This window comes from Gymnoscopelus braueri (genome assembly GCF_963280865.1).
Source record: "Gymnoscopelus braueri genome assembly, chromosome: 22".
NCBI lineage: Eukaryota > Metazoa > Chordata > Actinopteri > Myctophiformes > Myctophidae > Gymnoscopelus > Gymnoscopelus braueri.
In genome coordinates, this window is record NC_137624.1 from 2,891,229 (window position 1) to 2,916,187 (window position 24,959).

General features: G+C 37.8%; 1 pseudogene across 1 annotated transcript; it reads left to right on the forward strand.

Moving 5' to 3' along the window:
- Positions 1 to 4,692: 4,692 nt before the first annotated feature.
- LOC308078297 lies at positions 4,693 to 22,565 on the forward strand (annotated as a pseudogene). The gene is made up of 3 exons (XR_013935037.1): positions 4,693 to 4,769; positions 8,262 to 9,899; positions 20,373 to 22,565. The product of XR_013935037.1 is annotated as an uncharacterized misc_RNA (transcript).
- The last annotated feature ends 2,394 nt before the right edge of the window (positions 22,566 to 24,959 follow it).

Consider the following 24,959-nt stretch of genomic DNA (forward strand, 5'->3'; position numbering starts at 1 on the left):
GAGATACTTTCAACATTGACTGTGTCTGTCTGCTACTGCTCTGCTGCTCACACAACATGAAGACTGCACTGCCCTCTACTGACCACTGGCAGTATGAACTAGTCTATTATGTTCTAATATGGAGTTCAATACATTGGTTTATTCAGAGAATACATTCTGAGACACACAGAGTAAAGCAACAGTTTACATACAGGGATTAAGTCACTCCCTTAGAGAGAGAGAGAGAGAGAGAGAGAGAGAGAGAGAGAGAGAGAGAGAGAGAGAGCATTTATTGTAAAACCACCTAATAAATAATATCTTATTGTCATTGTTTTGAGCATCAAACTCGTCCTCACTACATGCAACAATTACATGATAGATGAACACCAAAATATACATTAATCAACATGACAACATACTGAACCCCAAAATCTCCAGTCTTAACTTATACCCTCTATACTTAGCGAAACAAACCCGAGCATATGAACATTAGTACAAAGCTGTAAAATAAAGTAGAAGTCAAGACTGATTTGATTCCTGATAGATATTAATCTTGCATAAACAAAAAAATGTTCAACTTAAACATGAATGCCAAAACAATCAAGTCTGACAGAAATATATAAAAAAATCTACAGTCTCACACATTGGAATAATACAGTAATAATGTAGACCTTATTATAATTAATCCTGCAGGGGAAATTCTGTTTCATCCAGCTGATGGCTGCTCAGGTGGTCATATCGAGTGCTCAGTTGGGGATCAGTTAGGGGTTAAGTGTCTTGCTCATGGACACCACAATACATAGCTGGGAACGGGAATCAAACCTGGGACGTTCTGTTTCCCAGGCAGCCTCTCTACCAATTCAGCGTTCAATTCCGAAATATTTTCTTCAAATTGTTTAATGACAACCATGTTTCTTCTGTAACAGAGTCTACTTGTCTTAAAAAGAATCTGAGTACTTTTACTTTGGAACTGTAAGTATATTTCGATGCCAATACAGAGCATAAAAAAATGCTTCTAAATGTACAGAAAATATTAAAGATAATGATTTAAAAACTTGGCAAGTTACCTATATGACATAGATACAGACATGTGATACAGACAAACACACACACACACACACACACACACACACACACACACACACACACACACACACACACACACACACACACACACACACACACACACACACACACACACATGTGTTTCAGTTAATATGACCCAGATCAGATCAGATTCACATAATTCACATTACAAAAAAGACACCCACAAACACAATTTAATAATTTATTTATGTCCACATAAGAGATACAAATACAAGGACACACATATTTACAAAGTGCTGTATAAAAATACAGTCAGATAATCCCAGATAAATACCCAAACACCCCTCAGGGGTATGAAGGTCTTCACCATATTTGGCGGCTATCAGAAGAGACAGCACAGAGTTTGACAAGCCGTTTGGCTGCTTTTTTCGGCATCCTAAGTTGGCCTCTTAAGGTCAAATTTGTCTCTGAGATGAAGTGGATTAGAAGTATGAATAATCGAAAAATTACTTGTATAGTAGGCCTACTTGAGTGAAAGTACATTTCCACCATTAATTTCCACAACTGGTTACGTGGCAAATGTACATTATTATGTTGCAGTCACACAATTCATGGCCACAATGCAATGAGCTTTAAATGAAAGTACTAACGTTTCACCACAAAGTGTGTTCTTCAGGATATGCAATGAAAATGGCAGATATACAAACTCACCACACACATGGTGTTGAGTAGCATTGTGAGCTTGTAGATCTGCTATTTTCACTTAATGTTCATGGCTCACTTGCCCAGGCCTTAACAAGAGGTCCATATACTGCTAGTTACTGAGTGAGCAGGCTGCGGTCCACAAAGAGTTTATGCTTCCCATCAGGGACACTGGGATGTTTTGGAGAGAAATTGGGCTTCTTCCTTACTTCCTTCTCAGGTGTTACCAATGATTCTAATGAAGGCTCTGTTCAAACAGAGTCATAGTTACCATGAACATCACCATGTTGTTGGTGAAGATACCTGTGATCCAGAAGAGAATGACTCACCTGAAGAGGGCGCTGAAGGACCCTCTTCACCTGCCAGAGAAACACCAGCACTACTGTCCAAACCCAGGAACAATAAACAGTAGCAATACCACAATATGAAAGTTCTCTGTTACAAGTGAAGGTTCTGCATTCAAAATTAAACTCGTGCAAAAGTAGGCATATAAAAGTATCGTCATCAAAAGTAGGACCCCAGGAACAGTAGCCTTCACTGCGGTGAAGACTAATGGGGATCCGTAATAAACAATAAACAATATACCAAAGTGAAAGTACACAACTCTTTACACGTTTGTCAAACGTTTTTGAAAATAGGAGATCTATTTATTGTATCATTATTATTGTTTTATTGTACTATATATTATCATTACCTGTGAGTATTACTGTTTTATTGTGTTATCTTATTGTTACCTGTAGTGACAACAGTGAATCAACTGATTACACAGTAAAATCCTTGAATGGTCATTATTTAATTAACTCAACATGTTAAGGGTACATTTGCACATGTATGACCCAGAGGGTCCTGTTACATGTAGTTAACCACTTACTTACACCCAATATGGTTGAGCGGAGTCCATCAGGGCTCTGTAGTACTGTATTTTCTGTTTTCTGTTATTGTGGGGAAATCTTTTGCTGAAAATAGCCGATCTACAAGCTCACAACGCGTCGCAGCGTGACGCGTTGTGAGCTTGTAGATCGGCTATTATCAGCAAAAGGCTGGGATGTTTAAGTGGTTAATAAGTGGTTATATCATTTCTATAGTGTTAGTGTTATTAAATACACAACCACAGTTTGTCTGTAGTGTCTTCAGAGTATTTCAGCAGAGTATTTCAGCTACTTACTTATTCTCTTATACTCTCCACATTATTCTCCTCATCTATTCCCTGTATAAAACAGTTGGCAGCATCAGTTTATGTCAACATTTTCATGTCAAGGATCCACAAATGAATGTATTTGGCCACAGACCCCCATCTGAAAAGTTTTTTTCAGATGGGGATTGAATGGATTCATTCTAAATGATTAAAAAAATGTTCACAAATTTTCAAGATTTTTCAATTATCTTCTAAAATAGTTGATCTACAAGCCACAACAATTACAAGGTCAAGAGTCTAATGGCTGAAGTATAAAATAGGGTTGAAGGAAGTTAAACAGAACACAACACAACACAACTCATACAATATACAAAAACACCACTAAGGAGCAAGGACGCATGCACGAACGCACGCGCACGTGCACGTGCACGTGCACACAGCTAAAAACCAGGAAGATTAATCTGAACATATCACTATGTTCCATAACAAAATATGAATGACGTTCTGAGCTTATAATTCTGCTATTTCTGAAACCAAGTTTGATGAAAACAAGTTATGATCTTCTACAAATGTTGTGCTACCTTCAAACAGAGCCCCTGATCTTTGATGCTCCATCAAGGGGGGCATGGACCCCAGCTTGGGAAACACTCATGAGGATATGAGATAAAGGTTAGAGAATAGTGGAGACTGGTTGTGGAAAGTAATTAAGTACATTACTCAAGTACTGTACTTAAAGGGATAGTTCACCCAAAAAAAAGACTTTTTTTCATTCGATTAGTCACCCCATGGAGACTTGAATTCATGGATATGTTTTTTTTTTTTTGCATTCCTAACCAGTGGACTAGTAGGCAGCGGTTCCGGTAGGACTCTTTGTGTCTCCTACCAGAACCGCACCGAATGTGAGTATTTAATTTTTTTTATATATACTTCAACTCCACTACATCTCTGAAGAAAATAATGTACTTTTTAACAGCAGTAAAATAATTTGACAGCTTTAGTTACTTTGCAGATTTAGATTACTAAAGGTTCAGGCCGCTATGCGGCCCTCACACCTACATCGCACTGCCGATCCGACTGATGTGTCCATATATGGAGATCCCTGATGTCATTAGTATATGGGCATGCCCCCTTTGTGCCCATATAGAGTTGACCATGAAAACACATTGAGGTTAGACAAAATACTACATATCTGGGTGTAGCTGCATTGGGAACTCCTTATATGGTTATGGCTGAGTCATGTTGACATGAGTGTGACGTCAGAGGTCCGCCCACCGGCCGGTCACCCCCCTTCCCATTAGCCAATTTTAATATAGGATTAATACAAAACATATTTTAACCAATTAAGCCTTATTTTAAATAGACGATCTACAAGCTCACAGTCACAATGCAACACGTTAGAGTGAATTAGTGTTTCTTCTGTAACATTGATTGATTGATTGATTGAATACTTTATTAGCAGTTTGCAGAAAAAAGCCCAGGAAAGTACAGTTCAATACAAGGTCAGCCAAGATATTTAAAACCCAAGAAAGCCTATGGCTTGTTTCTATTGGGGTCCTTTTGTATTCAATTCATAGATACATTTAATGACAGACAGATATACGCTACTATGCAAAACATCTCCCTGTGTGCTAGTTGAAAAATCTGAGTACTTTTACTTTGGAATTATAAGTATATTTTGATGCCAATACAGAGTATTTTATATTGTTGTTTGTATTGCAACTTTTACTTGAGTAGGCCTACTTCTTCCACCACTGGTGGTGGTAGTAAAGGGTTAACAACAGCTGCTACAGCATGAGGAGGAGGTTCTTGGAAATCTAGTGAAACTGGTTCGGTGGCAGAAACACACTCTCTACGAAACCTTCTTTCAACACGACGTTTTACACAAATACTGACAACTTAAACACTGGTGAGTAATAAAGATAATGATTTATTATATTATTATTAATAATATTTACATTAAAATGTATCCAGACATGATCTTGCCCTATTTTCATATTCAATTCCCCAGTCCAAGGTTAAACAAAAACAAAAAACAAGGCGAGTAACCATGAAGTAGGAGTATGTATGTCAGTTAATATGACCCTGATCACAACTAGAGAAGTGTGCTCCTCTGACCGCAGATCTCTGCCAGGCCTGGTTGACTATCCAGGGCCTGCAAATCATAGCCAATCAATCGGGGAGGAATCTGAAAAATCTGACAGATCCATCTCAATCACATGACTTCAGAGACAATGGGAGTGACCACCTCCCAGTTTTCGCTATTTTCCAACAACTTCTCAATAAGGAAATCATACATAAAAAGCACACCTATCCATTGACACGCCAAAGAACACCACAATCTATAACTAACCTCAAAGCCGATCTCTATACACAGACCTGGAGTGAGGTTTATGCAGCAAATGAGCCAAATGAGGCCTATAAAGCCTTTCTGTCCATCATAATAAAATCATACGATAAACACTGTCCCTTGAAAAAGCCTTCCCACAAAAAGAAACTACAACAGGAAAAGCCATGGATAACGAAAGGTCTACACAACGCATGTAAAAAAAAGAATCTACTCTATAAGATATTCTTAAAGGACAGAACTAAAGAAACAGAAACTAGATATAAAACATATAAAAACAAGTTAACAAATATAATGAGAACTAGTAAAAAAGATTATTACCATAAGCTTTTGGACCAACATAAAAATAACATACAAGGAACATGGAAAATATTAAATAGCCTAATTAAACAGGGTACCGGCAAAGCCAAACATCCAATTTTTTTCAAAAAAGACGATAGAATCATGGAAAACATTACGGAAATTGCAAATGAATTTAATGATTTCTTTGTTAATGTAGGACCAAATCTGGCAGGGGAGATAGAGGAGCAGAGAGAACAGCACGGTTTGGATGAAACACTAATTCAGATGAACCCGCACTCAATCTTCATTGGTGGTGTTAATGAACAAGAAATATTAAAAATCGTACACAACTTCAAAAGTAAAAAGTCAACGGACAATACCAGCATTGACATGATGATAGTCAAAGAAATAATTCACACCATTGTAACACCATTCACCCACATCTGCAACTTATCATTTCAAACAGGCATCTTTCCAAATAAAATGAAAACAGCTAAAGTTATACCGATCTTCAAAAGTGGGGACAAACAACTACTCACCAACTACAGACCAATCTCTCTTCTATCTCAATTCTCAAAAATAATAGAAAAACTTTTTGTGGAAAGGCTTGACAGCTTCATAGATAAACATCACATTCTAAGTAATAATCAATACGGTTTTAGAACAAATAGATCCACCTCAATGGCAGTAGTTGAACTGGTTGAGAAAATCTCAGCTTCAGTTGAAAATAGGGAATACATGGTGGGGGTCTTCATAGACCTACAGAAGGCTTTTGACACTATTCATCATGACATACTGCTAAAAAAACTCTATAGATATGGAATCAGAGGTATTGCCCTTACATGGCTCCAAAGCTATCTTGCAGAAAGAAAACAATATGTTCTTATAAACGGGGTAGAATCTGATACCCTACCAGTAACATTTGGAGTTCCTCAAGGATCAGTCCTTGGCCCAAAGTTATTTATACTTTATATCAATGATATTTGCGAAGCCCTACAAGACCTCCACTGTGTCTTATTTGCAGACGACACCAGTCTGTACTGCTCTGGGCCAGACCTTGAACACCTCCTGCAAGTAGTGGAAGACGACTTACAAACCCTAAAAAAATGGTTCGACATAAACAAACTATCATTAAACATCAGTAAAACAAAATTCATTGTATTTGGTAATAAAAAAATACATTCACCAATCAAATTATCCATAAATAACAAGGAAATCGAACAAGCAAATCACATCAAATTCCTAGGACTAAACATTGACAATAAACTTACCTGGAAACCCCATATAGACATTTTAAAAACTAAATTGGCTAAAACAATTGCAATCCTATATAAAATGAAAGACACCATTAATAAAAAATCACTTCAGACATTGTACAACGCCTTAATAATGCCCTATTTAACTTACTGTGTAGAAGTCTGGGGAACCACATATAAAACAATAATTCATCCCATTATTATTTTACAAAAAAAAGCAATACGAATTGTCAACCTGGCTGATTATTATGCACCAACAAACCCATTATTTATAAATAACCGCACATTGAAATTTGAAGATTTAGTTACCCTTAATATTTCAGTAATAATGTACAAGGTACACAATAGGACCCTCCCAATCTGCTTGCAGGAGCTGTTCGAGCCCAGAGAAAGCAGGTACAAACTGAGGGGAACGGCTATATTTAAGAATAAATTTGCAAGGACAAACACCAGAGAAAGATGCCTATCTACCATCGGGGTAATCACAAAGAACTTAAACTGAGCAATTCTATAAGAAAATTCAAATTAACATATAAAGCAAAGGTATTAGATAGATATAGGGAATCACTAGTGATATAGTTGATTACATCTTCCCACATGTACGTGTGCATACGAACACACGTACGTATCTATATGAATATATATATATATATATATATATGTATATATGTATGTATGTATGTAACTAATATTTATGCGAATCTAATTGTCTTAAATTTAATATAAAAAAGAAAAAAAAAAAATGAACATTTATATATATGAAGCTACCACTTCAATATATAAATAGAAATAATTTTGAATTGTTTTGCATCTTGCTATTTGTTTTTCTATGTAACAGACACAAAGCTGGAAATGTTTCTCTTCATTTTGTTTCATTTTGTTTCTTTTCGTTTTCATATGTAAGACTTAGCATTGTTGACGTTTGGTTTTCTTCTGTTTTGTTTTGTTTTGTTTTCTTACTCTTTTGTTTCTTTTTCTTTTGTGACACTTAATTTAATTTGATTATTAATAAGGTGGGCATAATAAGCTTTGGCTTCAGCCCAAACCTTTTCGGTCAAATGATTCTGCTGAAAATATTCTGTATGCTCAACTGTTTTGTTTTTGTAAATCATGACCGAAATAAATAAACTAACTAACTAACTAATGTGTAGTGTACCAATTTAGCAAAAAGGGTGTTTTGAAGAAAACGCAAAATGTCAGAATATCTTGTCAGGCAGAAATGGGCAAGGCCTATAGCCTTTTTTAGTTTTTTATTACTGTACAATGTACAGTTCAAGAGTTGTAGTCTAAAAGGGGAAGTGGCCTATTATAGTGCCACCATGGGGCTATTTAAACCATTTGCTGGAGGTAAGAGGAGGGTATTCCTTGGCCTACTAGTGTGTGAGCAAAGTTTCACGCTGATCAGTCTAGCGGTGCCAGAGATTACCTGCTCACAGAAACACAGACGGACAAGGGCAAAAACATAATTTCCGGCCAACTAAACTAAATTTGTTTCACTTTTATTCTCATTGTGTAGAAATGTCGTCTGCCAGCTGTCTCCTGTCTGAAGAGCAGTTCTTGTGTTCTATCTGTCTGGATGTGTTCACTGATCCAATCACCACTCCATGTGGACACAACTACTGCAAAACCTGTATCACACATTACTGGGACACTAAGGATGTGTGTCAGTGTCCACTATGTAACAAAACCTTCTATACGAGACCAGAATTCTCTGTTAATAAGATCTTCTCTGAGATGGCTGATCAGTTAAGGAAGTCAAAGCAGCTGAAAACACCTTCCAACACAAAACAAGATACTGCTAAACTAGAGGAAGTCTCCTGTGACGTCTGTACTGAGACCAAACTCAAAGCCCTGAAGTCCTGCTTGGTGTGTCTGAGCTCCTACTGTGAGACTCACCTGGAGCCTCATCAGAGACTCACAGGGTTAAAACGACACAAACTAATCAACCCTGTAAAGAACATGGAAGACATTCTGTGTAAGAAACATGACAGACCTCTGGAGCTGTTCTGTAAGACTGACCACATGTGTGTTTGTCAGTTCTGCACCGAGTCAGACCACAAGTTACATCAAATTGTCTCTCTGGAAAAAGAATTTGAAGAAAAGAAGGCTGAGCTGAGAGGGACAGAGGCTGAAGTTCAGCAGATGATCCAGGAGAGACAAGTGCAGATTCAGGAGGTCCAACACTCAGTAGAGCTCAGTAAGAAAGATGCAGACAGAGAGATAGCAGACAGTGTGCAGATCTTCACTGCTCTGATCAGCTGTATTGAGAGAAGCCAGGCTGAGCTCATTGATGGGATTGAAGAGAAGCAGAAAACAACAGAGACACAGTCTGAAGGATTCATCAAGGAGCTGCAACAGGAAATCACTGAATTAAAGAAGAGAAGCACTGAGCTGAAGCAGCTCTCACGCACTGAAGACCACCTCCACCTCCTCCAGAACAGCACATCCATCAACACCCCTCCACCCATCAAGGACTGGACAAAGGTCAATGTCCATCAGTCTTCATGTGTGGGGTCTGTGAGGACAGCTGTGGCTCAGCTGGAGAAGACACTCAGTCAAGAGATGGAGAATAACCTGCGTGATGCTGAGCTGAGGAGGATCCAGAGATATGCAGTGGATGTAACTCTGGACCCTGATACAGCATATCAAAATCTCATCCTCTCTGACGATGGAAAACAAGTGTGTCATCGAAACATAAGGAAGAATCTCGCAAACAACGAAGAGAGATTCTCTCTATGTGCATGTGTCTTAGGAAAACAAAGCTTCTCCTCAGGAAGGGTTTACTATGAGGTTCAGGTTAAAGGCAATACTGAGTGGGATTTAGGAGTGGCCAGAGAGTCCATCAACAGGAAGGGAGCGATCACACTGAACCCCAATGATGGTTACTGGTCTATAGCGTTGAGGAATGGAAATAAGTACCAGGCTAATGCTGACCCTCCTGTCCTCCTCCCTTTAAGAGAGGAGGTCCAGAAAGTGGGAGTGTTTGTGGATTATGAGGAGGGTCTGGTCTCCTTTTATGATGTGGAGACCAGAGTTCATCTCTACGCTTTCACTGGCTGCACCTTCACTGACAAACTATATCCAGTATTCAGTCCAGATTTAAACCATAGTGGTCAAATCACTGCTCCTCTGATCATCTCTCCTGTCAATCATATTTAGACTAATCCTCAGCTTTACATGAAAGGTTAGTTTTCATGTAAGAAACAATGTGTGGAAGGGTTCATTTACAGGTTTATTGTCCTAATGAGGAGATTGATGTGAGGTTTATTGTCAGTCAAGCTATTGAACTCTTAACACATGCATTCTATTGAAACACAATAACTTAATTTTACATGTCTGAATTACAACCAAAGACTATTACGGTAAATTCATTTGAGTGCTTAATTTGATCAAGATAGCATACATCCCTTTCTGTGAGACTGTAGAATTGTCTATGTCTTTGGTACATTATAATACAGTATATTTAAAGGGACTACACCATGAATTTGAACTTTTCCTTCTTTTTTGTGTGTTTTTGGTCTCCCCTACCTCTCTTCTATCCCAAAAAAGTGCTCAAACCCCAGTTTGAGCACTCAGGCTTTCACAGCATATCTGGGGTTTTATGTAAATTGGTCTCAAAACAGGCCAAACTGATTTGCCCCCGAAAGTGACGTCACAATCGGTACAATCCCTCCCGTTTTTCAGTTCCAACATAACATTTTTTTTTTGGTTTTCTTTTTTTTATTATTATTATAATTTTTTTTACTTTTTCCACACAGAACCAGGAGATAACATGCATACAAACTGGCTCAATAGCGCCACGTGCCAAATCAGGACAATGTGGCAATGCAGGTCAAAGTGCTTTATAAACCAGAGAGAAGTTAGTTGGAATGAGTATATCTGAGGCTTGATTTAGGCTCAAACCTTTTGAAAAACGTTTGAGGGACATAAACTATATGATATTAAATATATATATTTTTTTTTAATTCATGGTGTAGAATAGATCCTTTAATGGAATTCAGGTTGAAGTTCAACTTTACATTTTAGTTTATTAATGTGCAGGATTCATAGGAATTAAAAATGTTTTATTGTCAGTCTTGTAATACTACTACTACTACACAACATTTAATTGAAACTCTGCAAAGATTCTGCAATGAGTATGTTGTTAATTGTCTCTTTTATGTAATGTAGTTATCAATTATAGAAGATTGAAATTGCTTCAAAAGAAATCAGCTATTTTAATTATGTACTGAGTTTTTTCTCATTCAGAGTTGCATACATTAAGTTTGCGTGATTTTTTGTTTTTTTGGGTTATGATGTCACGTTGATGAATCTATATTTTGGTGTACATCCAATTTCTTTTGCATGTCTTGGATTTGCTATAGAAGAAGAGTTCTATGTTTGAAACAACTATTATTTGGTGGTTTTACAATAAATATTCATGGGAGCCTTATCCAGTGTGCAGACTCTATTTTTCTGTCTTTCACCTGTTCTTCTGTCCTGCACCTGGTGTTTTATTGTTTGAATGTACAGTAGGCTAGATGTATTATTTTATGTTAATGTATTGTATTTATATTTTATCATTTTGATGTACAGTACATGTTTTTGTAAACTTTCTGCCCTGCCACAGGAGCATTGTCATTGGCTAGTCAGTAGTATACAGTAGATCAGTGGTTCGGTCGGGACCCCCAGGGGAGTCCCCAAATTATTTTTGGGGGTCCCCAGATGATTAGCTTAATGTTTGTTTGTTTTCTCACTCAACAGTAAACAAACCAACATACAGTCTAAGTGTATACAGGGTATCTGCACATTTCTAAAGTTATAATTTAATGACTTTTAAGACCTTTTTAATACGTAAATGGCCAAAAATATATGTAAGAAAGAGGCAAACATTGTGAAAATAGCCGAACTACAAGCTATGGCTAGGCTATTTTCATGATATTTATCTGTGGAACCAAGTGAAACTAAACATAATGACTACAATTTCAAGTGCTTGTCAGGGTGGGTGGTCCCCAGTTCAAATAGGATTATTTTAAGGGGTTGCGGCCTGAAAAGTTTGGTAACCCTTGCAGTAGATCCCATAAGCCGGACAGAGAAGGCGGCCGATTGGCTTGTCAGAATCCCAGACTTCCCTTACCTCGGCCACATTAACTACTTCATCCTAGAGGATAATGAGGCGTTCCTAGGCCAGCATGGAGATAAACCCCCCCCCCATTTGGTCCTTGGTCTGCCAGGGGGTCTCCTCCCAGTGGGACGTGCACCAAGAACCTCCCTTGGGAGACGACCGGGAGGCATCCGTATTAGATGCCTGAACCACCTTAACTGGCTCCTTTCAACAAGCCACTTGATACATGTAAATCCAGACACCAATTAACATGTTTGAAATCTATCTATCTATCTATCTATCTATCTATCTATCTATCTATCTATCTATTACTATGACATAGACTAAAGGGAAGAGGCCTACAGTACTGAAACTATTCCTGTGTTAATGTATTTCAGTTCAGTTGTAATTGCTAAATATGTGTTGATTTCTTCTTTCTCTGATGCTTCAAGTATGTCCACCAATGCGGACGAAAACTCATGAGTTCATTCAATCTTTTCAGTCGCGACGCGTTGTGAGCTTGTAGATCGGCTATTTTCAGCAAAAGGCTGGGATGTTTAAGTGGTTAAACCAACCACATAGGTTTATATCATTTCTATAGTGTTAGTGTTATGAAATACACAGCCACAGTTTGTCTGTATTGTCTTCAGAGTATTTCAGCTACTTGTGAAAAAGAGTTCTTGTAACTGTGTGACATTTTTATGAACTTATTCTCCTCATCTATTCCCTCTATACAACAGTTGACCAGCATCAGTTTATGTCACTGGTTCTTAAACATTTTCATGCCAAGGATCCACAAATGAATTGGCCACAGACTCCCATAAGAGAAGATTTATGTTGTTAAAATCTTTTCTAAATGATTTAAAAAATGTTCACAAATTTCCAAGATGTTTCAATTATCTTCTAAAATAGTTGATCTACAAGCTCACAACAATTACAAGGTCAAGAGTCTAATGGCTGAAGTATGAAATAGGGTTGAAGGAAGTTAAACAGTGTGTGTGTGTGTGTGAGTGTGTGAGTGTGTGAGTGTGAGTGTGAGTGTGAGTGTGAGTGTGTGTGTGTGTGTGTGTGTGTGTGTGTGTGTGTGTGTGTGCGCGCGCGCGTACGTACGTGCGTGTGTGTAAACATATATAAATACAATAACCTTATCTATCTAATTCAAGGTCATGGGCATAACCTCAGTGAGAAATGAAAAATATTTACACAATTAATACAACATACAAAAACGCCACACAGGAGCAAGGATGCATGCTCGCACATACGCAAGCACGCGCACACACGCCCACGTGCACGCGCACGCGCACACAGCTAAACCAGTTCCACAACAAAACATTAATGACATTATTTTCTTTGCATCGTGACGCGTTCTGAGCTTATGAGCTTAATTCTGCTATTTCTGAAATCAAGTTGATAAAAACAAGGTATGATCTTGTGCAAATGTTGTGCTACATTCAAACAGACCTGATCTTTGGTCTCAAGCGGGGCATGAACCCCAGGTTGGGAAACACTCATGAGGATATGAGATAAGAGTGGAGACTAGTGGTGGAAAGTAATTAAGTACATTAAGTACTATACTTAAGTACAACTTTGAGGTACTTTGATTTAAGCATTTTCCTTTTTTTGATAGGTACTTAAAGGTTTAATGACATTCACTTTTACACCACATTCAAAGTCTTTGTCCTGGTCCTTCAAAAGTGTACAAAAAGTTTTAAATGAAAATTCCATTCCAGTGATCCATGGCAGGTGTTTTTCTCTCACATTTCTAAAGCCTTTTCAACTGCAATGAAAAAAGAAATCTTTGCCTGCGGGTGTCGCTGGTGAGGGATTTTGCCTGTCAATCATCGCCTCTGCTCCGCCCCCCCCCCAAAGGAAAGGATAGGGGATGGGAGGGGCGAGGAGGAGAGTGGGCGGGATTAATCGACTGTGACCTCACTGTCGAAGGGCCAAGCTCAGATTACTTTTCAGCCTAATTATTCAGAAAACCCCAGACCACAGAAAATCCACTGAATGTTCTAAGTTCAGGTTTTTTGGGTGTAATTGAGGTCATAAAACCCCAAATAAAACATTGAAAATAAAAAAAGTGAAAATGAATGTCATGATACCTTTAAACTCCACTAAATCTCTGAAGCAAATAATGTACTTTTTAACTGCAGTAAAATTATTTGACACCCTTTAGTTACTTTGCAGATTTAGATTACTAGATGTTCTGGCCACTGTGCGGCCCTCACACAACGTCGCACTGCCGATCCGACTGATATGGAGATCTCTGTATCAGTCAGTCCTTGTCCCTTTTATGCCCAGGTATGGAGATCCCTGATGTCATCAGTATATGCCCATATATGGGCATGCCCATTTTTGTGCCCATATAGAGCTGACTGATTTGTTTGTGCCTGGTGCCATGACGACACTTTTGGTTAGACAACAACACACTCCATATTTGGGTGAGCTGCATTGGGAAGTCCCAGTGTTGCAATGCTGAATTGGAACGTGGTTGCACTCTATTGTAATGACGTAACGTGCACGTCGCTTAACACCTACACTACAGGTCACACAATGGACAATTGATATGCATCTAGGCCCATTCCTATGTTAATCCACCTGGTGTGAGTTGGGAGCCTTTGTAAACTTTGTTGAGGTGTGAATTTCAAGTTGTTTTAAGTCTATGCATGTGCCTGCGCATGCTCCTGGTCAAATAGCTTCCTGCACGGCGTGCAAGGCCGTCCCATGAGCAATGCAAGCAACCCTGGGAACTCCTTATGTGGTTATGGCTGAGTCATGGTGACATGACATGACGTCAGAGGTCCCGGTCGCCTGCTCTCCCATTAGTTAATTTTAATATAGGATTAATACAAAACATATTTTAAATAATTATGTTCTATTTTATACTGTGCCTATTCGAAAATAGCCGATCTACAAGCTCACAGTCACAATGCAACATGTTAGAATGTATTAGAGTGCTTGTTCTGTAACAGAAGTCTCCCTGTGAGCTTATAAAAAAATCTGAGTACTTTACGTTGGAATTGTAAGTATATTTTGATGCCAATACAAAGTATTTTTTATATTGTTCTATTGCTACTTTCACATAAGTAAAAGTTCTGAGTAGGCCTACTTCTTCCACCACTGGTGGTGTCAGTAAAGGGTTAACAGAGCAGCACAAGGAGGAGTTCCTCAGTGACGGAAATCTAGTGAAACGAAAGTTAACAGAGAAACTAGTTCGTTGACAGCAACACACTCTATACTAAACCTTTCAACACGACGTTTTACACAACTCTGACAACTTAAACACTGGTGAGTAATAAAGATAATGATTTATTATTCATTGAGAGAGAATAATATTTACATTAAAATGTATCCATCAAACAAAACGCAGGAGGGCGTACACCGGTATTGGTGAGGTGCTGCTGACCTTGGTAAATAAGTATGAGAGTAGAGAAAAGGCCGGACACTCGTAGCCACGATGCAGGATTGATTTGAATGAGAAACCAACGTTTCGACCCAGCAAGGTCTTCTTCAGGGAGAGACACAGTAGAAAAAACAACCTCACATGTATAGAGAAGGACAGAGGCGATCTCCATTGGAGGTGTGCTTGCCATCAAGATTCAATCAAGTAGCCCTACCTGGGCAGGTAACTATGGAAGTCCATAGGTCCAAAAATTAAATAATAAATACCACAATGAAATAAATAATAAACACAATGATATAAATACAAAATACAATTAAATAAATACAAAATACAATTAAATAAATAAATGTATTTATTTATTGTGTATTTTTTTATATATCATTGGGTTTTCTATTTATTTCTTTGTGGTTCTTATTTATTTCATTGTAACTTTTAATGTCAACCTATATATATTACATGATGCCACTTTTAGCTATTTAATCAAGTCCATTGGTCCAAAAATTAAAAAATAAATATCGCAATGAAATTAATAAAATCCACAATGATATAAATAAAAATACAAATAAATAAATAAAAAATACAATTAAATAAATAAATGTATTTATTTATTCTGTAATGTTTTTTATTTTATTGCGTTTTATATTTATTTCATTGTGACTTTTAATGTCAACCTATATATATTACATGTTGCCACTTTTAGCTATTTCATAAGGTACATTGGTCCAAAAATGTTATAACAAATACCACAATGAAATATATAAAAAACATCATGATATAAATAAAAAATGCAAATAAATAAATAAATACATTTATTTATTTTTTAGTGTTTTTCATTTAATTGTGCTTTTTATTTATTTATTTTGGTATTTATTAAATGGGTTTTTTATTTCATGCTGTCTTTTCAAAAGAATGGCTTCCATTTACCCAATCATGGATTTCATGCTGTCTTTTCAAAAGAATGGCTTCCATTTACCCAATCATGGTTTGACATCGCCGTCTGTCAATCAACAGGAACGGGGCGGGACCATAGGGCGGGACCTATTTGCTGATTGGGTAATCCCTGGCTCTGGATTACTTTGGTCTGTCTGTAAAACTGAAGCCAGCTCCGCCATTTTTAAATCCCACTGAATATCACTAGTGTTTTTATCTGTAGATAAAGTAGGCCTATTATAATCGATTTGTAGTAAAAGTTATGGCATATGTGAATGAGAATGACTTGAGGGATGTGATGTTTACTTTAGATTAGATAGTTGTTGTTTTTTTCGCGGACCCCCCGAGGACCCCCGCGCGATTTCCTCCCTCACTAAAATGATAGCCTACTTACTTGTTAATGTTTTTTTTTCTTCACACATTTGGTAAATAGATCAGAGAGAGAGAGAGAGAGAGAGAGAGAGAGAGAGAGAGAGAGAGAGAGAGAGAGAGAGAGAATAAGGTGTCAACGAGGTGGTCAGCAGTGTAAATGGCTCTTACAATTTAAATAAGGCTAAAATGACCAGTTACAGATACACTTCATCCACCTGAAAGGTGCGAATAGTTGCTAGGCTACTATACTTTTTGGGAGGGATGTTCAGCAATAAAAATGACCAAAAAAATGACAGTATCAGTATGCTCAGGTTTAAAAACGTGACAGTGCTTACAGACAAATTATATGCTCGGCTTGATTAATAAGCTAAATTGAAAAAAGAAAGAAAAAAACAGATTACAGGACAACAATATCAGATATCCCCATCATGCAAGAATAAAGACAGTAAACTCAAATAGCATTCAATGTGGGTTAATAATGAAAAAATATGTAATCAGTTACTTCAACTTGATTATATGCAAGTATAAAGACCGTAAAACTATATATACATTGGGGGTGGTTAATAAGGAATAATACAAATGAATATTTGATGGGGCGCTGGGTCCGCGGAAGTTTACAAAATTGTGGAGGGGGTCCTTTGGTCCTATAAGGATGGGGACCCTTGAGACCCTTGAGACACGTGATATAGGTACAGTATGTGTAAATATGTAGATAATTTGTTTACTTGATTGATCTCCTTTCCCCCTTGCACCCCCACCCCCTTCTTTTTCTTCCCTTTATTTTTTTCTATGGAAATAATATGATGGGAACTATGCACAAAAACAAATTTCACCCACTTTTTAAACCTGTGATGTGACAATAAAGCTGATTATCACGTACCTGAGATAAGATATAATGTCATGTAAGCAGAGACAAACAGTTCACACAAATTCCCACTGCAAATGAAAGAGGTGCCTCTTTTTCCAGTGTACAGATTGTCTATCAGTGATATATATTAATGTATTCGGCTGTTTGCTTGCTTACAACAATAATATCTATCTCTTCCTATGACATGTCCTGTGGTTGCAAAACAAACCACACTAGACCCCAGGGTTCTCACAGACATTACTAATTTACCCTCAGAAAAGAAAACAATTATGTATAACAAAACATTTTAAAACATAAAATAAAGACAAAAACAAACCATATATATCTGGATACCCTCTGAACCTGCTTATTTTCTTTGGTTACCAACTTTTCATTTTATTTTTTAAAAAGCTTTTCAGAGGGGAGAGACATTACATCACATCACTATGTATGGGCAAACAGTTCACACAACATCACACACTATCATAAAAAAGCATATATTTATATTAACCCACATTGAATGCTATTTGAGTTTACTGTCTTTATTCTTGCATGATGGGGATATCTGATATTGTTGTCCTGTAATCTGTTTTTTTATTTCTTTTTTCAATTTAGCTTATTAATCAAACCAAGCATATAATTTGTCTGTAAGCACTGTCACGTTTTTAAACCTGAGCATACTGATACTGTCATTTTTTTGGGTCATTTTTATTGCTGAACATCCCTCCCAAAAAGTATAGTAGCAACTATTCGCACCTTTCAGGTGGATGAAGTGTATCTGTAACTGGTCATTGTATCCTTGTTTAAATTGTAAGAGCCATTTACACTGCTGACCACCTCGTTGACCTTATTGTGGCAACTTCTCTCTCTCTCTCTCTCTCTCTCTCTCTCTCTCTCTCTCTCTCTCTCTCTCTCTCTCTCTCTCTCTCTCTCTCTCTCTGATCTATTTACCAAATGTGTGAAGAAAAAACATTAACAAGTAAGTAGGCTATCATTTTAGTGAGGGAGGAAATCGCGGGGGGGTCCTCGGGGGGTCCGCGAAAAAAACAACAACTATCTAATCTAAAGTAAACATCACATCCCTCAAGTCATTCTCATTCACATATGCCATAACTTTTACTACAAATCGATTATAATAGGCCTACTTTATCTACAGATAAAAACACTAGTGATATTCAGTGGGATTTAAAAATGGCGGAGCTGGCTTCAGTTTTACAGACAGACCAAAGTAATCCAGAGCCAGGGATTACCCAATCAGCAAATAGATCCCGCCCTATGGTCCCGCCCCGTTCCTGTTGATTGACAGACGGCGATGTCAAACCATGATTGGGTAAATGGAAGCCATTCTTTTGAAAAGACAGCATGAAATCCATGATTGGGTAAATGGAAGCCATTCTTTTGAAAAGACAGCATGAAATAAAAAACCCATTTAATAAATACCAAAATAAATAAATAAAAAGCACAATTAAATGAAAAACACTAAAAAATAAATAAATGTATTTATTTATTTATTTGCATTTTTTATTTATATCATGATGTTTTTTATATATTTCATTGTGGTATTTGTTATAACATTTTTGGACCAATGTACCTTATGAAATAGCTAAAAGTGGCAACATGTAATATATATAGGTTGACATTAAAAGTCACAATGAAATAAATATAAAACGCAATAAAATAAAAAAACATTACAGAATAAATAAATACATTTATTTATTTAATTGTATTTTTTATTTATTTATTTGTATTTGTATTTATATCATTGTGGATTTTATTAATTTCATTGCGATATTTATTTTTTAATTTTTGGACCAATGGACTTGATTAAATAGCTAAAAGTGGCATCATGTAATATATATAGGTTGACATTAAAAGTTACAATGAAATAAATAAGAACCACAAAGAAATAAATAGAAAACCCAATGATATATAAAAAAATACACAATAAATAAATACATTTATTTATTTAATTGTATTTTGTATTTATTTAATTGTATTTTGTATTTATATCATTGTGTTTATTATTTATTTCATTGTGGTATTTATTATTTAATTTTTGGACCTATGGACTTCCATAGGTAACAATGCACTTGTCAAATACATCAAGAATATGCTTCTAAATGTACAGAATATATTAAAGATATTATCGCAAGTGTAGTAATAATTTAAAAACTTGGCAAGTTATCATGAAGTACAGAATAGCCTGATGTGTGTCAGTTAATATGACCCGGAGCAGATTCACAACTAGAGAAGCGTGGTCCTCTGACCACAGATCTCTGACAGGCCTGGTTGACTATCCAGGGCCTGCAAATCATAGCAAATTGATCGGAAAGGAATCTGAAAAATGTGACAGATCCATCTCAACCACATGACCTCAGAGACAATGTGTAGTGTAACTTCACAGAAAAACAAGGGCAATGTCGCTTACAATAAGCAGACATAGCAACCAAGCATGACGTGTTGCAAACCCTTTTTTACCAAACATGCCCCCTTTCCACAGCCACGCCCCCACTGTATATATATGAACAGAAGTGCACGCCCACAATTCAGTCTAAACACATCCCACAAATGGACAGGGTGTTTCTTAGAGAGTGTTACACACACTCTCAAAAATTGTGTTTTGAAGAAAATGCAAAATGTCAATATCTTGTCAGGCGGAAATGGGAAAGGCCTATAGTTGTATCATGAGCCAAGGAATCCAGGAGAAGTGTTTTTTTTTGTTGATTTTTTTTTACTGCACGTACAGTTCATGTAGCCTTGTAGGCTTAAAAGGGAAGTGGCCTGTTATAGTGCACAAATGAGGCTAATTTGAAACATTTGGGGTGGAGGTTATTCCTTGGCCTACTGGGAGTGTGTGAGCTTCAAGTTTCACACCGGTCAGTCCAGTGGTGCCAGAGATTAGCTGCTCACAGAAATACAGACAGACCAGGGCAAAAACATAATTTCCTGCCAACTAAACAACATTCCTTTCATTTTTATTCTCATTGTGTAGAAATGGCGTCTGCCAGTATTCTCCTGTCTGAAGAGCAGTTCCTGTGTTCTATCTGTCTGGATGTGTTCACTGATCCAATCACCACTCCATGTGGACACAACTACTGCAAAACCTGTATCACACATTACTGGGACACCAGTGACGTCTGTCTGTGTCCACTATGTAACAAAACCTTCTATAATAGACCAGAATTCACTGTCAATAAGATCTTCTCTGAGATGGCTGATCAGTTCAGGAAGTCAAAGCAGCTGAGACAAACTTCCAGCACAAACCCAGAACCTGCTGAACCAGATGAAGTCCCCTGTGACGTCTGTACTGAGACCAAACTCAAAGCCCTGAAGTCCTGCTTGGTGTGTCTGACCTCCTACTGTCAGACTCACCTGGAGCCTCATCAGAGACTCACTGGTTTAAAACGACACAAACTAATTAACCCTGTGAAGAACCTGGAAGACTTAATGTGTAAAAAACATGACAGACCTCTGGAGCTGTTCTGTAAGACTGACCTCATGTATGTTTGTCAGTTCTGTTCTGAGTCAGACCACAAGTTACATCAAATTGTCTCTCTGGAAAAATAATTTGAAGAAAAGAAGGCTGAGCTGGGAAAGACAGAGACTGAAGTTCAGAAGATGATCCAGGAGAGACAAGTGAAGGTTCAGGAGGTCCAACACTCAGTAGAGCTCAGTAAGAAAGATGCAGACAGAGAGATAGCAGACAGTGTGATAGCAGACAGTGTGCAGATCTTCACTGCTCTGATCAGCTGCATTGAGAGAAGCCAGGCTGAGCTCATTGTTGTGATTGAAGAGAAGCAGAAAACAGCAGAGAAACAGGCTGAAGGTTTCATCAAGGAGCTGCAACAAGAAATCACTGAATTAAAGAAGAGAAGCTCTGAGCTGAAGCAGCTCTCACACACTGAAGACCACCTCCACCTCCTCCAGAACGTCACATCCATCAACACCCCTCATACCATCAAGGACTGGACAAAGGTCAATGTCCATCAGTCTTCATATGTGGAGACTGTGAGGACAGCTGTGGCTCAGCTGGAGAAGACACTCAGTCAAGAGATGAAGAAGCTGCGTGATGCTGAGCTGAGGAGGATCCAGAGATATGCAGTGGATGTAACACTGGACCCTGATACAGCACACTGTGCACTCATCCTGTCTGAGGATGGAAAACAAGGAAGTCTTAGAAACATACAAAATAATCTTCCAGACAACCCAGAGAGATTATCTCCATCTCCCTGTGTCTTAGGAAAACAAAGCTTCTCCTCAGGAAGGTTTTACTACGAGGTTCAGGTTAAAGGGAAGACTGACTGGAGTTTAGGAGTGGTCAGAGAGTCCATCAACAGGAAGGGAGCGATCACACTGACCCCCAACAATGGTTACTGGTCTATGTCGAGGAATGGAAATGAGTACAAGGCTCATGCTGGCCCTCCTGTCCTCCTCCCTGTCAGAGAGGAGCTCCAGAAAGTGGGAGTGTTTGTGGATTATGAGGAGGGTCTGGTATCCTTTTATGATGTGGAGACCAGAGTTCATCTCTACTCTTTCACTGGCTGCACCTTCACTGACAAACTATATCCATTATTCAGTCCAGATTTAAACCATAGTGGTAAAAAAATCTGCTCCTCTGATCATCTCTCCTGTCAATCACACAGATTAGACTAATCCTTGGCTTTACATGAAAGGTTAGTTTTCATGTAAGAATCAAATGTGTGTATAGAAGGGTTCATTTACAGGTTTATTACTAATGAAGAGATTGATGCGAGGTTTATTGTCAGTCAAGCAGTGAACTCTAACACATGTAATCTGTATTCTATTGAAACACATGTCTGAATTAAGTATTTTGCAAGGATTGTTATGTTATTCTCTCTTTTATGTAGTATAAAAGTAGTTATTAATTATAGAAGATGGAAATTGTGATTCTTCAAAAGAAATCAGCTATTGTAATTATGTGCAGATTGTTTTCTCAGTGCAGAGTTGCATACATTAAGTTTGTGAGTGATTTGGGGTTTTTGGGTTATGTTGTCACGTTGATGAATGTATATTTTAATTGGTGTACATCTAACAAGGAATTGTGCCAACATGTTTTGCATGTCTGGGATTTGCTAGAGAAGAAGAGTTAACTTCTATGTTGAAACAATGACAATACATACAATATTATTTGGTGGTTTTACAATAAATATTCATGGGAGCATTATCCAGTGTTCAGACTCTATTTTTCTGTCTTTCACCTGTTATTCTGTCCTGCACCTGGTATTTTATTGTTTGGATGTGCAGTAGGCTAGATGTACTATTTTATGTTAATGTATTATATTTATATTTGATCATTTTGATGTACTGTAGCCTACATGTTTTTGTAAACGTTCTGCCCTGCCACAGGAGCATTGTCATTGGCTAGTCAGTAGTATACAGAAGATCCCATAAGCCAGACAGACAGGTGGCTGATTGACTTGTCAGAATCCCAGACTTCCCTTACCTCGGCCACATTAACTACATCCAGGGGATCCTGAGGCGTTCCCAGGCCAGCATGGAGATCTTACCCCCCCCCCCCCCATCTGGTCCTTGGTCCGCCAGGGGGTCTCCTCCCAGTGGGACGTGGACCAAGAACCTCCCTATAGGGAGACCCTCAGGAGGCAACCTTTCTGGATGTTGGCATATCAGCTCTGTGCAGTTAACAGTTACCTACCAAATTATTTTTCACACATCACACAACATTAAGTGATAACCGGTCATAAAGAGCTATCACAGCTCTCAGGTTTTAATAATGTATTAACTGGAGATACTTTCAACATTGACTGTGTCTGTCTGCTACTGCTCTGCTGCTCACACAACATGAAGACTGCACTGCCCTCTACTGACCACTGGCAGTATGAACTAGTCTATTATGTTCTAATAATATGGAGTTCAATACATTGGTTTATTCAGAGAATACATTCTGAGACACACAGAGTAAAGCAACAGTTTACATACAGGGATTAAGTCACTCCCAGAGAGAGAGAGAGAGAGAGAGAGAGAGAGAGAGAGAGAGAGAGAGAGAGAGAGAGAGAGAGAGAGAGAGAGAGAGAGAGAGAGACCTGACCTGACCTTATGTCTTCGTACTAGGCAGCAGTGGTGTAAAGTAACTGTACATTTACTCAAGTACTGTACTTAAAGGGGAATACCACTCATTTTCAACATTGAACTATGTCTTTAATACACCTTAGAGCTGTTGTGTGGAAATAAGAAAAAAGTCCCACCCCCTCTCTGTGTTACCTAGAAAATGATAATTGATTGAGGTCATGTGATCAGTGACATACGCAGTGTGCACTTTTGGCTCCGCCCCCTCAGCTAAAAGTACACCCTGCGTATGTCACTGATCACATGACCTCAATCAATTATCCAGTTCTGGGCAACATAGAGGGGGGGGGGGACTTTTTTCGCCAAAAATAGCCGATCTACAAGCTCGGTTATTTTTTGTTAAAAGAGATTTCGTGTAGATGAAAGAAAGCACACAAAAGTACAGTTGTAACTCATTCCAGTTCTCTAAAAGCACACACACACACACACACACCCCAATGGAATTGTGTTCCTGAGCATTATGTTTTTATACTTTTGATATGGCGAGCTTGGTGCCCTAGTGCCCTGGTCTTCAGCCTCTAAAGCCACATTCCGACTGTTAGGTTAGGTTTAGTTATAATGGGGTCAGTCGGACCAATGGGATGTCTGAATAATGGGCCATCTGAATTATATGGTACCAAAGCCTGCGCATGAAGCTGCGTATGTTTGTTTTGTGGGGTTTTGTCCTTAAATTGTACATTTTCATGTATGTGAACCTGTATAATATTCATGCCTCTTGGCCAGTGAATGCTTGCAAAAGAGAGTTTGTCTCAAAGCATTTTTCACTGGCTAAATAATGATTATATTATACAAACTAACTAACAAACAGACTCACTCAGACAGACACACAGACTAACAGACACACTCACAGATAGACTCATGATGTTGGTGAAAACATAAGTCTTTGCCTCCCAGCCGGGCGAAGAATCTTTGCTTGTGTTTTAACAAACAGACCATATATGAAGCAAATCCCCAGATCCCCCTTAAATCCATATAAATGAAGGCTAATTCTGAAAGAGAATTAGTTTATTTATTTTCCACAGGTTACTTCAGAAACATTACATTTATGTACAAAATATGGAATGTCGGATAAATGCATATCAATCATTACCTTACTGTAGCCATTGTCCAGAGAAATCTTTGAAACACTAGCTATACATTAAAAGGGCGTCTCTGGCTCGCAGTTATTGCTGGTTTTACAAACTCAGGTCTCTAATGCCATAATTAATTAATTCTTCTTTGATCAATTTTTTAAAAGTATTTACAATTTGATTAGTAATGTCTAAAATTCACAGGAGACTGCTAAATAAATAAGAATATGGGAGCGTAAAAAAGAGACCAACTTGGATGAAGAAAAAGTGACCCTATAGATTTATCTAAAAACCACACTGGATTTTTTTTTTTGCGATGAAAGTAAAGAAAATGACCATTACCCCACGAGAAACATAATTCAGCTCATTCTAACAAAATTAACGAAAAATTAAAGTATACAAAA